Raw genomic sequence first — 12,899 nt, forward strand, 5'->3', positions numbered from 1 at the left:
TAGTCCTACAGAAAAAATGAACAGCACCTTTCATAGGAAATGTAATGTATTTAGTTTTGTACTGGGATACTTTCTGCTAGAGGCCGTAGTTTTCGAGTTGTTCGAGAAAAACGTACAAAGGTGACCTACAAGCGTACACCGACTCACACACTCAGGCCCCACCGATCAGTATTATTTTATTGGAGGCACGAAGAGTCTGTCACATTTATTTTCTTAAGCAACACTTGTGGTGGCTTTCTGTTCAGAAAGAGTGAGCTTCGCAATCAGCACAGGTGTGTGTGTGTGTGTGTGTGTGTGTGTTTTGTACATATCATCTCTGAGGCACCGAGTGCGATGTTACGTATTTCTGTCGGCGGAAATGACGCCAAAGCTGCACATGCGCGGCTGAAGCAAACCAATTCTTTCCGCTTCGCTTCCTTGCTTGTAGACGCTTTCGCCGTACTGGATTTTGTAGCCTGATTAATCAATAACTAAACAGCTGTCGGAGCATTCGCCGTCAATATCATTTTGTGCTGCTACTCGGCAAACCAGACGGACGTGTTTGCACATAAACTTTGTTGAATCAATACAGCTACATGCGAAAGCATCAATACAGGTTTGACAGTCATGGCGCCTCAGCTCGCATTTGCATGAACTATTTTTATTTTCTTCAAGCAGTATGTCTCATTACCTTTCTCTGAGAGCACTTTCCGCGTATCATTTTTGCAAACCATGTTTTCGACGGTGAGCTGCACTGTGCCACAGCCTTATGGCCGAAAGCTTTGATGTTACTTTGCTTTTATTTAAATATGTTACTCTTGTCATACAATTTGTCCCGCAATTACCGAATCAATGAACAAATGGGAAAATCTAATCGTTTAGATATGTGTTTTATTATGTGTGAATTTGTTCTAAGTGCATGCTCGTATTTAGATCCGCCCAGTGGCGCTAGCAATAGGCCCAGATTACGACACTCAATTTATGGAGGTTTAGAAAAATTGCAAGTCTCAACAATTAGAGTCGTCTTGCATTTGATTGTTATCCTCATCAGACAAATTCAGAAAAAGCTTTTTCTGTTCCATTATTGATCTAATAATTTTGTAAACTTCCGTCCATTTCTCGCGTCCTGTGATTTTGGAGATACATTTTTCTGCAAGCGGCGGTCATCATCACAGGAACAATACAATGTTTCGGTGGCTCCACGAGATTCTACTAGACGTTGTGAAACACCTCTGCCATCTCGGAAATAAATACTTTGACTTAAGAGGGCGTACCGCAAAGTAATTCAGGACCTTTAACAAATAGCACGAAGATCACCCCTGTTCGAAAACATGGCACAATTCGTCCAGTACACGAAGAATTGTTACATGAAAACTAGTGACATTTAATCCAAGTGTACAGTCCTTGTAAACGCAGTTAGTACCGTACTGACAGAATTTCTATCTGAACCCCATTTATTACAACAAACTTGATTTCATCATGAAGCAGCTGTAGATAAGTCTCCGATTTTGAGCGCTGATATCTGTAGAGCTTAAATTCCCCGTCTCACTACTTCAGACTTGCTATATTGTGCAGATTTTTTTTTTTTTTTTTTTGACAGCACGTAGTTTTAGTGCATCGTTTGTAACACAGACGCTCACGGAATCTACGTCATCGAAAATTATTTTTATTGAAATTTTTGTAGCGATTTGCTCAATGCCTTCCCTTTAAGCGGGGCCTAGCTTTGATTGATGGCTGCTGTGTATGTCTTGCAAAAGGAAACAGTAATTCTACTTGTTGAATTGCACATAACGTCCATGCTGGCTGTGTAGTAAACGCAAGTTTTGTTACTACCCAACGGCTTCTGATGACGCTAATTTGTTTCTCTGGATTTGTGAACACCATTACAGTGGAACCGTTAGCTACATGTTGTGCACAAAATGATCCTAGAGTTTCGTGGCCTATGGGAATCTCTTGATAAACGGAGTTATGTTGACGCACGTAACGTCGTTCTGCATACGTATAGTTCGCGCAAAAACGAAAGGAGACCTAAACAGCTCATTTATTTCTCGTCTGCTGATCACAAATGAAAACAATAACAAGCAGAAAGCCCGCTCGAAACGCTGCGTTCTGCGCATGCGTATTTACACCTACTGAGCATGCGCAGAACCACGGCAAACTACAACACTTCCTATTTCTCCCCGGTGGATAAATCGTCCGCCAAATCCACAAGGTTAGAAATGACCGTGGCACAAGTGCCGTCCCCTGTACGCTAAGCTCCGCCCTCTGCCCTCCACAAACCCTGCCCAACCGTACTTTACATCAAAGTTGATAGATGCGCAGATATGAAAACCAAGGTTATATTATCCAAGGATTACGTTAAATACACAGACATGCTAAAAATATTCAGTAATTAGTACGAAATTTAATTGCATTCCTATACTATTGTAAAAATTAATGTGTGTTATTAACAAAAATAAAAGTATCTTAAGCGAATTCAGTAGCTGAAAATCACCTTCAGTAGAAAATAACTGAAGTATGAGTGTGATATTTGTTAATTCTAATGCGGGACGATTTTTGTAAAGTAATTCTCATAATATAATGTAGTCACGCAAGGAAATATCAGAGATAGCAAATCAAGAAGAACTAATGTTGGTAAAACTGTTACGTTGGTAGTTAAACCGAGGATACAGTCGAAATTCGATTTTCTTAAAGTTGTACAAAAAAATAAATATAGACTTTAGACCTTTTGGTTGTGTGTATGTGAATTCTGAGTAACTCATCAAAACTAAAGAATATAAGAGTTGCTCAAAGTAGAAATGCATGATAACAGCAGGAAGATATTTCAATACGAGTGATTATGTAGTTCATTAGTATTTGCGTCAGTTATACTTGAATATTAACTTACGAAGTTTTTATGAATGAAATTTAACTTGTGAAATAGGATTCTTGCCACATTAGGAACAAGGGATTAATTTAAGGGACTTTAAGTCATTGTGGCTGCTGCTGTGTGATCTGCTGGTGTTGTGGGAGCTGTTGAAAACTATGCAAACGCCTCAGTTAGATCATCTGTTTTTGTCACTATTAGAATTGCTGTGCCCATAGTTCCGCAACGGTTTCAATTTCGTCAGTGTGATTCCGACCAGATAGTTTTGTCACACAAAGGGCCGTATTAATATAAGAGACGCGCTGGAAGGGTGGGATCATGTGGCATTAATGAATGCTCATACTTTCCTTGATGGCTTTCCATCCATGAAATTCTTACGTAGATCGTACTGCGACAGCTTGAGTGACGCTGAGAACAACACAGTGATCTAACTGCCCAGTGAAAGTATAGTCAAAATTTGTATTTTGTCATATATACTGTCTGAATTCCACCTGCCAACTACTCAACAATTCTGCTTTCCCAAAGTTCTTCCAGTCATTCATATTTCAGGTTGTCACATAACATGCATCAGAACCAAGACTGCAGTTTTCTGTTTTTGCCTTGTGTGCTTTTCGTGTGGCTGTGCTTGCTGTCTGCAGGGGGGGTTTGTGGGGACTAGTGCAGCAGGGGATACAACCCGTCGGCTTTGGACATTGACGTCACAAGTCGCCAATCGCGAAGCGATTCTTCTTAGTGTTGTAGCTCCCTTCAGTGGCTGATAAGTGTTTTTTGGCTTTTTAAAAAAAAATCTCACGAGATAGAATAAACAGATCCACTTTATTAAGCAATCAGTAAAAAAAACGAAACTGAAACATAACAGCAAAAGCGAAAATGGTAAACTGCTATCTGGCGACTTGTGACGTCATTGTCCAAAGCCGACGGGTTGTATCCCCTGCTGCACTAGACCCGGTTTGTGTTGTGTGTTAATGTAAAGCCCTACTAATTTTGTTTTCCAGTTGACTCTGTTTAGTCCCAGAGCCATAGTAATATATTTTGAAGTGTATTTAACTTTCATAATTTTCATACTTTGCAGACCAGTAATTTCCCATGGACTTGTCGTGTACCTTCACAGACTGGTGGTCTTTCATATCTTGCCAGGGTTACTGAATGTAGAAAATGTGAAAGAAATCAGAAACGATTTAGTTGACTGTTTACATAGAGCAATCCATTAATGGGTCTGTTTTCATTGCAAAATTAAGCAGTTAGTCTCTTCCCCTCCCCCATTCCTTTTGTAAACCCTGTGACCTAAAATAATTCTTTGCAAGTTTTATGAAAAAGCAGGACAAGTAATTTAGCTGAGTTAAAACCCTCCTCCTACTCCCCCCCCCCTCCCACGCACTCTTCACTTTATACAGTTTCTTGGAATGTAGTAAGTAGGCTCTCACTGTATGATTGGCATATGATGTGAAGCATGTGCCAATCTAGGTTCTTCAGCATTTCCGTGACACCCTCCTGATAGTCACTTAAACCCGTGACAATTTGTGCTGACCTTCTTTGCAAACAACCAATATTGGCAGTTAGCCTTGTTTGGTATGGGTCTCGCACAGTTGAGTAATATTCCAAAATGGGATGCAGTAGTGATTTATAAGCTATCACCTTTACAAGCAGATTGCATTTCCCAGTTTCCTGCCAACAAACCAAAGTCTGCCACCTGCCTTGCCTACTATGGAGAGAATGTGATCATTTCATGCATAACCCTTAAAATTTTTACACCCAAATATTTGTACGATTTGACTGACTACAAGTGTGACTCATTGATGTTGTAGTCACGTGTTACTACATTTCCCAATTTTTGGAAGTGCACAGTTTTACATTTCTGGCCATTTAAAATGAGTTGCCAGTCTTTTTATCACTTTGCAATCTTACCAAAATGTGACTGGATATTTGTACAGCTTTCTCTGGACATTAATTGCTGTAAACAACTGCTTCATCTGCAAAAACTCTTGGGGTTACTAGTAATATTGTCTACCAGGTCATATACAACATGAGAGGCAAGGGTCTCAACTCACACTCCTGGGGCACACTTGATATTACCTATACTTCTGCCAATGACCCTCCATCTCAGATAATATGCTGCATCCACCCTATGAATAAATCCTCAAACGAGTCTAGAATTATGTCTGATATCACATAAAACTGTATTTTGATTATAACTGGTGGAGTACCAACTTGACAATAAATCCGTCTCTTTTGAAGCATAAGAATTCACCTGCTAACACTGACAGGCAATGCTAGCAACATAAATTTGCCCTGTGGTGCTTGTATCACATTGCACAGAAATTTTATGAACTCATATATGCTGGATGAGTCGAACAGCAGGGTTATGGTAGTAATACTTAAGAAATTATGTAGCAACAACTCTTTTGTGGATGAGTCGAACAGCAGGGTTATGGTAGTAATACTTAAGAAATTATGTAGCAACAACTCTTTTGTGTCCTGAAAAGCTTTATTAAGGTCTGCCTGTTACCGGTTTAGGATGCTTTTGTGCTATCTTCTGAAACTGTGCTTTTTATGCCATACTAACACGTTTTAGATGTACTGAAACATGCATCCCTATCTTCCATTGTGTGACAGTAACTAGTATTCGTTGTGCTGAGAAACGGCCATGAATATTTATTATGTCATGTGGACAATAGTTATCCTGTAAGGATGCAGCTCCAGAAATACATTGAAATGAAAAACAGTTACCGCTTCGAGGTCTACAGTGTCCCGGACGTAGTGGCCACTGTTGAAGATATCCAAATTTTGAAACAATACCCAGTGGGGATCCAGATCATTGCACCAAATGTGTATTCAGTATTATGCTTGATAACAATGTGGGCGACAACTTTCAGAAGTGCAGTATCACATAAATGTTCCACTATCATTGCAGTCCAAACTGTAGTAAAGATCCTTTAATAACAGTCAGTACACTAGTGCCTGTATGGATGTATTTGTCATGCCAAAGGTGTCTTTTGTATGATACCAGGGGTATCTGCACAGAAAATTAGACGCAGAGAAAATGTTGTTGTACTATAGTATCAAAGTAGATGCAGAGAAAATGTTGATGTACTATAGTACAAAAACAAGTAAAATATATACCTGTGCTTCTAGATTGTAGCCATATGCAAGGTGATGTTCATTATTCTATCTCAGTCATCCTGAGCTTGTATCAGGTTTCGTGATGCAATGTTGAATTTTTAACGTCTCAGGTCCCAATGGCCCACATCTTTTTTTCACAAATGTGTTGTAGTGTCACTAAGCCTTTTTTCTAGGCTGCAAATTATGACACAACAACCCACTACCACAAAGGCTGATCAAATTCACATTGAAGTTCTGTTAGCTGGCAATATGACATCTACAGTGAAAATAATTTAACGCAAAATTGAGAAAACCGCAATTTCTTGTGTAATAAAGTATGCAAAAAGGAACAAGAAAACAGTATTGTATTTCTGATCTTGTAAAATTTTATTAGAGTACTGTAATTCAGTTTTCTTACAAAAATTTACTTGTAGTTACATACTGTATATTGAAAGTGGAGAAAGAAACTACACTGTTGAAATCAATGTCAAATTTCCTGTCATGATATACATTGGTGTGATATTTCGTGGTGTGAATGATCTCCAAAATGTGTTTGTCTGTTGTAATCAGTGCTGTGCACACATCATCAATTACAAATTTGACTGGTGGTACCATAGGAAAGTAACAATATAGAAACTTGTCAACAATTAGTTGCTCCTTCACATTTTTCTTGTAGAAATCACTTATGCAAATAGAGAATGCAGTTGGTGAACATGAAGGCCATCCATGCTATCTTGTTCACTATATATTCCACTGGTAGTGTTCTCAAAATCTTAAAACAGCACAGTGTTTAACTTTTCCCAGTGATAAGGGTAGCTTTAGAGATCAATTGAAATTGCATCCTACCAATAACACATTTCTTTTCTTATAGGTTTTTACTTCTTATCCTGAACAATAAAACATTTATTGGATAAGCAGTAGTAAAATAAGGCAGTTTTGTCAGCTTTGATGTGTCACGATAGTTGAGTAATGATTGCAATGTAGACTGCAACCAATCTGTAGTCATAATAAAGCTTGATTATCTTTATTGAGAACATCTGTGAACTGTATTGTTCTATTTCTTGAAACGTACCAACCGAACCCTTAAGGTTTGCTGTTTTCTACCTCTATATTTCATTAACTGTCTGAAGCAGATTTACCTTCCATTTAAGTGAAATAGCATTTTGTTTTCATCTTGATTTCTCTGCCAATGCACACAAGAAATAAATGTACAGTACCTGTATTTAGAAACAAAACAAATAAATGTACAGTATCTGTATTTAAAAACAAAACAAAAAAACAAAAAATACCACAACATGATCTTGACACAGAATATATTGATTTCAACTCACTGTTCACCAAGTTCGACATATCCATCACTGGGTTCAAAAACTGACTGAAGTGTTTACATAATGGCGGAGACAAAAGGCAAGCAGTAACTTAACAGCAGCAGCAACCACTGGGTTCTTTGTTTCATTTGTGGCAGTCCCCTACTTGTATTATCCTGAATGACCAGATCCAGTTTGACATTTGCGTATCATATACAGGTAGGTACTGCACACTCCCATCTCCATTCGTGATCCAGGTAACACCATTTCAGAAGAGTGACACAAGAATCAGTGAACACACTGTAGAGTTGATACAGTGGAAATACATCACAACAAGCACAGTGCACGCATTTTTGACATGTTGAAAGGTATCAGCTTGATTAAAATATGCAGCAACTAGGTTTCCCAGAGCAGTTAAACTTAGATGTTGCATGTTTGCTATCACACACAATTGTAACATGAGATGTTACACAATGTCTAACTCGAGACTTTTTATCTAATAGTCTGACACAGGTATTACCTGTAAGCTTTTGGACTGTGGACTCATTATATGCAAACTGACATAATTGTTACTCATGTGATATCAAAGGGCAGACTCACATGGTTGTTAAATCAAGCACCAACTGATTATTTTGGGGTGGGGCTTGACTGTTTAAAGCCCGACCTAAGGATATTTTTTGATTTCAGAAACTGCTTAATGATTTGAAAAGTGTCTAGGTTAGATTTTTCATTTCTAACTGGGTTTTATACCAATAAAGTAATGTCATTTATAAAATTTGCTGAAAATTATTAAATTATAAACACACACAGAACCATCTTACGTAAGTGCGCTGGGAATATCCTACTTACGAGTGTGGCAGCGATCTTGAAAATGATGGTAAATTATGCAAAATTGTTAATTTGTGGATTTATTAATTAGTGAATTGTCTCATGTTACACAGAAAAGTTAGATCACCAAAAGTATAATATCAAAGTTCAGAATGTAGCGAGTACATAGATAAAAACAACAACAGAAAATTGTGAATGTCTGGAGGTCCAATATGAGTTATCGTATAAGTTAATTAGTTTCAGGTAATTTAAATTATGTTGCTGCAAATTTGCAATGCCAGCCATTTTAATATGCTGATTAGCTCACTACATATTGCACATAATGAACTGCAATATTAGACTTTAACCATATTTTCTAATTAATAATGTTGTAATGAAAGCTAGCTATCTTAATGAAATCAGCATATCCAAAATAATCACTTAAACAATGAATTTAAGTGAATCTCAGTCTAATTACTGATTTGAAATATCTGTGTGTATGTTACATATATATTACACAGTTAACAATATGAAAAGTGACTAATAATCAGGTAAAAAAATTAATACTTTAAGAAGTGCAGAAACATAACAGATTCCACCTTGCTATGTCACAAGTCTAATAATAATAATAAGGCTAACAAATCTGGGTGACATAGTGACAGCAGAAAGCAGGTATATTTGTTTATGTGAGAAGAAAAATCTTTTCATGTTACATGATTTTTGTTTTATGTCAAAAGTATATGTAATTACATAGTATTTTGTCTGGGCTGCAGTATTATTTTGTGTTACCTAATGTTTATGATAAGCATTTTTTCTGTGCTTCTATAAAAACTTGATCTTCAGTGGGTTTCCATAACAATTTGGACATCAATACTGTTGGAAATGAAATGTCATATTTATTAAATCTGCACTGGGCAGCTAACTTTTGAAATTGGTAAGTTTTAGAAAGCATAGACAAGGAAAAATGTACGTACTGCCTGGGTGGGGCATATTCATAGTGCGCATGCCAATATACAATGTAGTAATTACCTTGGTGAATAGAGGGAATTGTGGAGGGTAAAAATGCAGGGAAAGACAGAAGTCACTGATGTTGTTGAGGTGAATGGAGAGGGTAGCAAAGGAAAGAAGTAACTGGAAAATTGTCTCAAACTGTGACATATGGACACATTTGTTTACACCCAAAGCTTTATTGAAAATTGTGACACTCAAACCTTATGTTTTACCAACCTTTACTGTAATGATTCTGTTATAACTAACTGCAGTACAATTAATTTTTTGTCCTTTTTTATATGTTTGTTCACTTGAACTTTTTATATGTTTGTTCACTTGAACTTTACATTTCTATGCAAATACATTGTTAAGTAACAGTACAAAATAAAAATCAGTCATTATTGGATCCTCTTTCAAATATTCAATCACAGTCATACCCTATATGTCCAATAAATCAACCTATTTTTTCCTGCTGACTAAATGGGTTTTGGTATTTTGGGTGCTTTCACTTTGCCAGCCCACTGTTTAAAGTGCAGTTTTGTCATGAAGGTGTGATGGAATCACAATTTATTTAAGTCAAAAATTCAAATTATGATTCAGCTTTTTCTAATAATGTTTTGAAATTGCTTCGGCTGAGAAATTTTGGCTCTGGAATCAGTTGCATGTTTAGCTGCTTCGTTTGCAGAACTTAATTCAGGATATTATGTATCCAATCATAAGAGGTGCCTTCCCTCTCAACGGTCTTGTAAATCTTATGGCAAGTCTCTTCTTTCCTGATAGCATGAATGTTGTCAAACATTTCTTCAGAGATTTAAATATTTTATCCATTTATAAATGGTTTTCCATCTCCACAGAAAGCAGTCATTGTGTCCAACTGCCATGCAGAGGACTGGCGTTCAATTCCAGGCACTGTTAGGATCTTTGATGAGAGGACTGGAATACGGTGCACTCATCCTTGTAAGGACAATTGAAGAGCTAGATGAGCGAGAAGTGGAAGCTCCAAGTTCTGGAAATCTGACAACAGACAGGAGAGTGATGTGTAGAACCATGCCCATCCATAACTCAACCAAATGTCACCATATGACAAAGTACGGCAAGGCGGGTGGTCAGCGTCACTAGTTCCTCTGGGCATGGTCGTGGAGTTACTGATAAAGTGTTATGAATGCTGCCACAATTTTTTCCACCAAATTCCCTCTACTTGAGTTGTATCTAGGCCATAGTTCACTTCTTTAAATAAAAATATTTCTTTGCTGAACAAGAACCATCTTTGTCACTTTTTATCAAATGTTTGACATTGATCACATCAGATAGCTACCAACAAACAACTGCATGTTGCCTCCGTTTGAAAGCTAGCTAAAACTTGTTATAAGAACCACACTTCACATCAATAATGCCACTTAACAAAAATTTCCTGTTGGTTTTATAGAAGTTTATCAGACTTACCACGCCACACCTGTATTGTGTCAGGGGTTACAGTCAAATGTTTCTCAAATATCTGGCCTTCCTAAACACTGAAATTACACAACTCTTAATTGACCCAAATCAGATAATCACTCTCTAAGTATCAGATTTAAACTTGTGAGCAATTATATGTGCCTGCTCAGCAGCATGCAGCATCCCCCTTCATTTGGATATTGATGGCAACATATCATATGCTGGAGTCCACAAGATATCAGAAGTGTTTGGGAGCCATTCTGAACCATGAGTCCACTTGCTTAGCTGAGTGGTAACATGTTTGCTGGCCATGCAGCAGGCCTGGGTTTGATTCCTGGCCGGGCTGGGGATTTCTCTGCTCATGGACTGGGTGTTGTGTTGTCATCATCATTGATGCGCAAGTCACCTGAAGTGGTTTCACCCAAAATAAGACTTGCAACCCGACACCCGAAGCTCCCCACAAGGGGTGTCCTGGCCATCAATGCCACACCATCATTTCATTTTTTTCTGAACCATGAAAACTCAATTGTGGCCCCACAACTCACAGGGACTGGTCGGAGTTGGATGTAAGGTGCACACACCTTGCTTACTGTTGTCCCAGATGTGGTCAGTAGAACTGAGGTCAAGTGGCCTGGGGTGAGATACAAGTACCCTCATGTCCATGTAGCATCCTTCAAATAATTCCAATGTGATTTAAACACAGCGGAGTGATGTGCATGATTGGAAGGTTTGTTTAATCTCAAATAGTGTCATTATATTTAAATCATAGGATGAGACAAGCGCCTAAATTTCTCCAATGAATTGTCTTTAACACAGCACTGAAAGAACTTTGAACACCTTCCAATAATCCGAAACATCACTGGGATAAATTTGTGCTGAATCACATTTGTTGCCTTTTTGAAAGTTGTAGATTATTCGTGGGTTTAATTTGGGTTAATCCAAAATGTTTCTGGAGGAGCCATAATTGATTAAGAAGTTGATAATTGTATATCCAGTTTGAACAAAAAGTTCAAATGATTATATCTTCAGTTTTCATGAAGTTTTGACTGATAGCCATAGTGACTTATAAGTGGAAGACCATTAAAATTTCTAGTTGTTTAAATTAACTCGGTTCTCTTGATTGTAGTACAAGTAGTGCCTCTGGTGGTATTATAACATAGGCAATTGTCATAACATAAGCCAGCAACTACTATTGTTTGCACCCTTTTGTTGTATTTAGGCCTTCATTGTTTGTCATTGAGCCATCACAAAAAATCTGAGGAGTAAAATCTAAAGACCGTGTTAACCAACTCCACTCATTATGATAATAAAGAATGACATTCTGGGACAGTGCTACATTAAGGCATGAAGTAGTTTTGCACAACAGCATGCAGTAAGAATTTTATGTGATGCACATTCCCAGACCACCTATAAACAAACTGTCTTTACGTAACCTGTAATCATCCATTGTAACTAGGTGCCCGTAACATCTTAACAGATATTTAATAAGAAGGGACGCTATGCTGTGCATATTTTATCTTCATAGAATTTTGGTATTTGGTACATGATCTTATCATTTCATTTTAAAAAGGTAGATATCTTCAAGACAGAGGATCTTTAGGCTAATTCATTGATGGGTACTGTGTTTGGCTCTAAAGCATGAGATGTCAAAGACATCACTGCCACACCTAATTTTGAAGTTAATTTATTCATTGCCTTTCTTGAGGCCATCAGACATCACATCAGAGAAATAGAGGGTGGAACCCATCCCTGCTTGATACAATTTATGACTGGAAACTGATCTGTGAGGCTGTTGTCATGCTATATGCAGACAAACGTGCTGTCAGTTTCATGACATACTAAACAATTGAGTTTCTTATCCTTCTCCAGAACAGTCTGTATTGCAGCCATCAAAAACTAGTGCAAAGCACTTCTTTAGAGATAGCTGTTGAAGGCTTTTTCTCATGAAACTAACTACAGATATACATGGTCCAGTCACATTAACGTGGTCACCGCCTATGTTTGATGCCCACGTGCAATAACCACTCACAGACAGCCGGCGGCAGCATTAGTGGTGGAGGGTATAGGAAATGTATCAGGGGGACACAGGAAACAGTACAGTCATCATCATAATGTGGAAATGGAGCAGTTTATCTGATACCCAAAAAAACATGGTAATTGGCTTTCGGGCCAAAGATGGAAACATATCCAAAATGCCTAAGTTTGTAAAACGTTCACAAGCTGCTGTGGTTAAAGCATACTGTGCATGGAAAAATTGCACTATTCGACACTGGCACCAAGGCGACTGCGGTGCACCATGGGCCATGAATGACAGAGGTGAACGACAGCAGTGAATATGTGTATGGGCTGCTAACTGCTGAACTCAAAAAAGACATTATGCCATCAGTCAGCTTTCGAGAGAAGGTTGTGATCAAACC

The 12,899-nt window shown here is 37.9% G+C and overlaps 1 long non-coding RNA gene across 1 annotated transcript in view; it reads left to right on the forward strand.

Moving 5' to 3' along the window:
* The first annotated feature begins 401 nt into the window (after positions 1–401).
* Positions 402–12,899, forward strand: part of LOC124721917 — a 172,499-nt gene continuing 160,001 nt past the window's right edge. The window contains exon 1 of the long non-coding RNA XR_007006410.1: positions 402–595. This is a non-coding gene — a long non-coding RNA (uncharacterized LOC124721917). The remainder of the gene's footprint in view (positions 596–12,899) is intronic.

This window comes from Schistocerca piceifrons, chromosome X (genome assembly GCF_021461385.2).
Source record: "Schistocerca piceifrons isolate TAMUIC-IGC-003096 chromosome X, iqSchPice1.1, whole genome shotgun sequence".
Classification (NCBI taxonomy): domain Eukaryota; kingdom Metazoa; phylum Arthropoda; class Insecta; order Orthoptera; family Acrididae; genus Schistocerca; species Schistocerca piceifrons.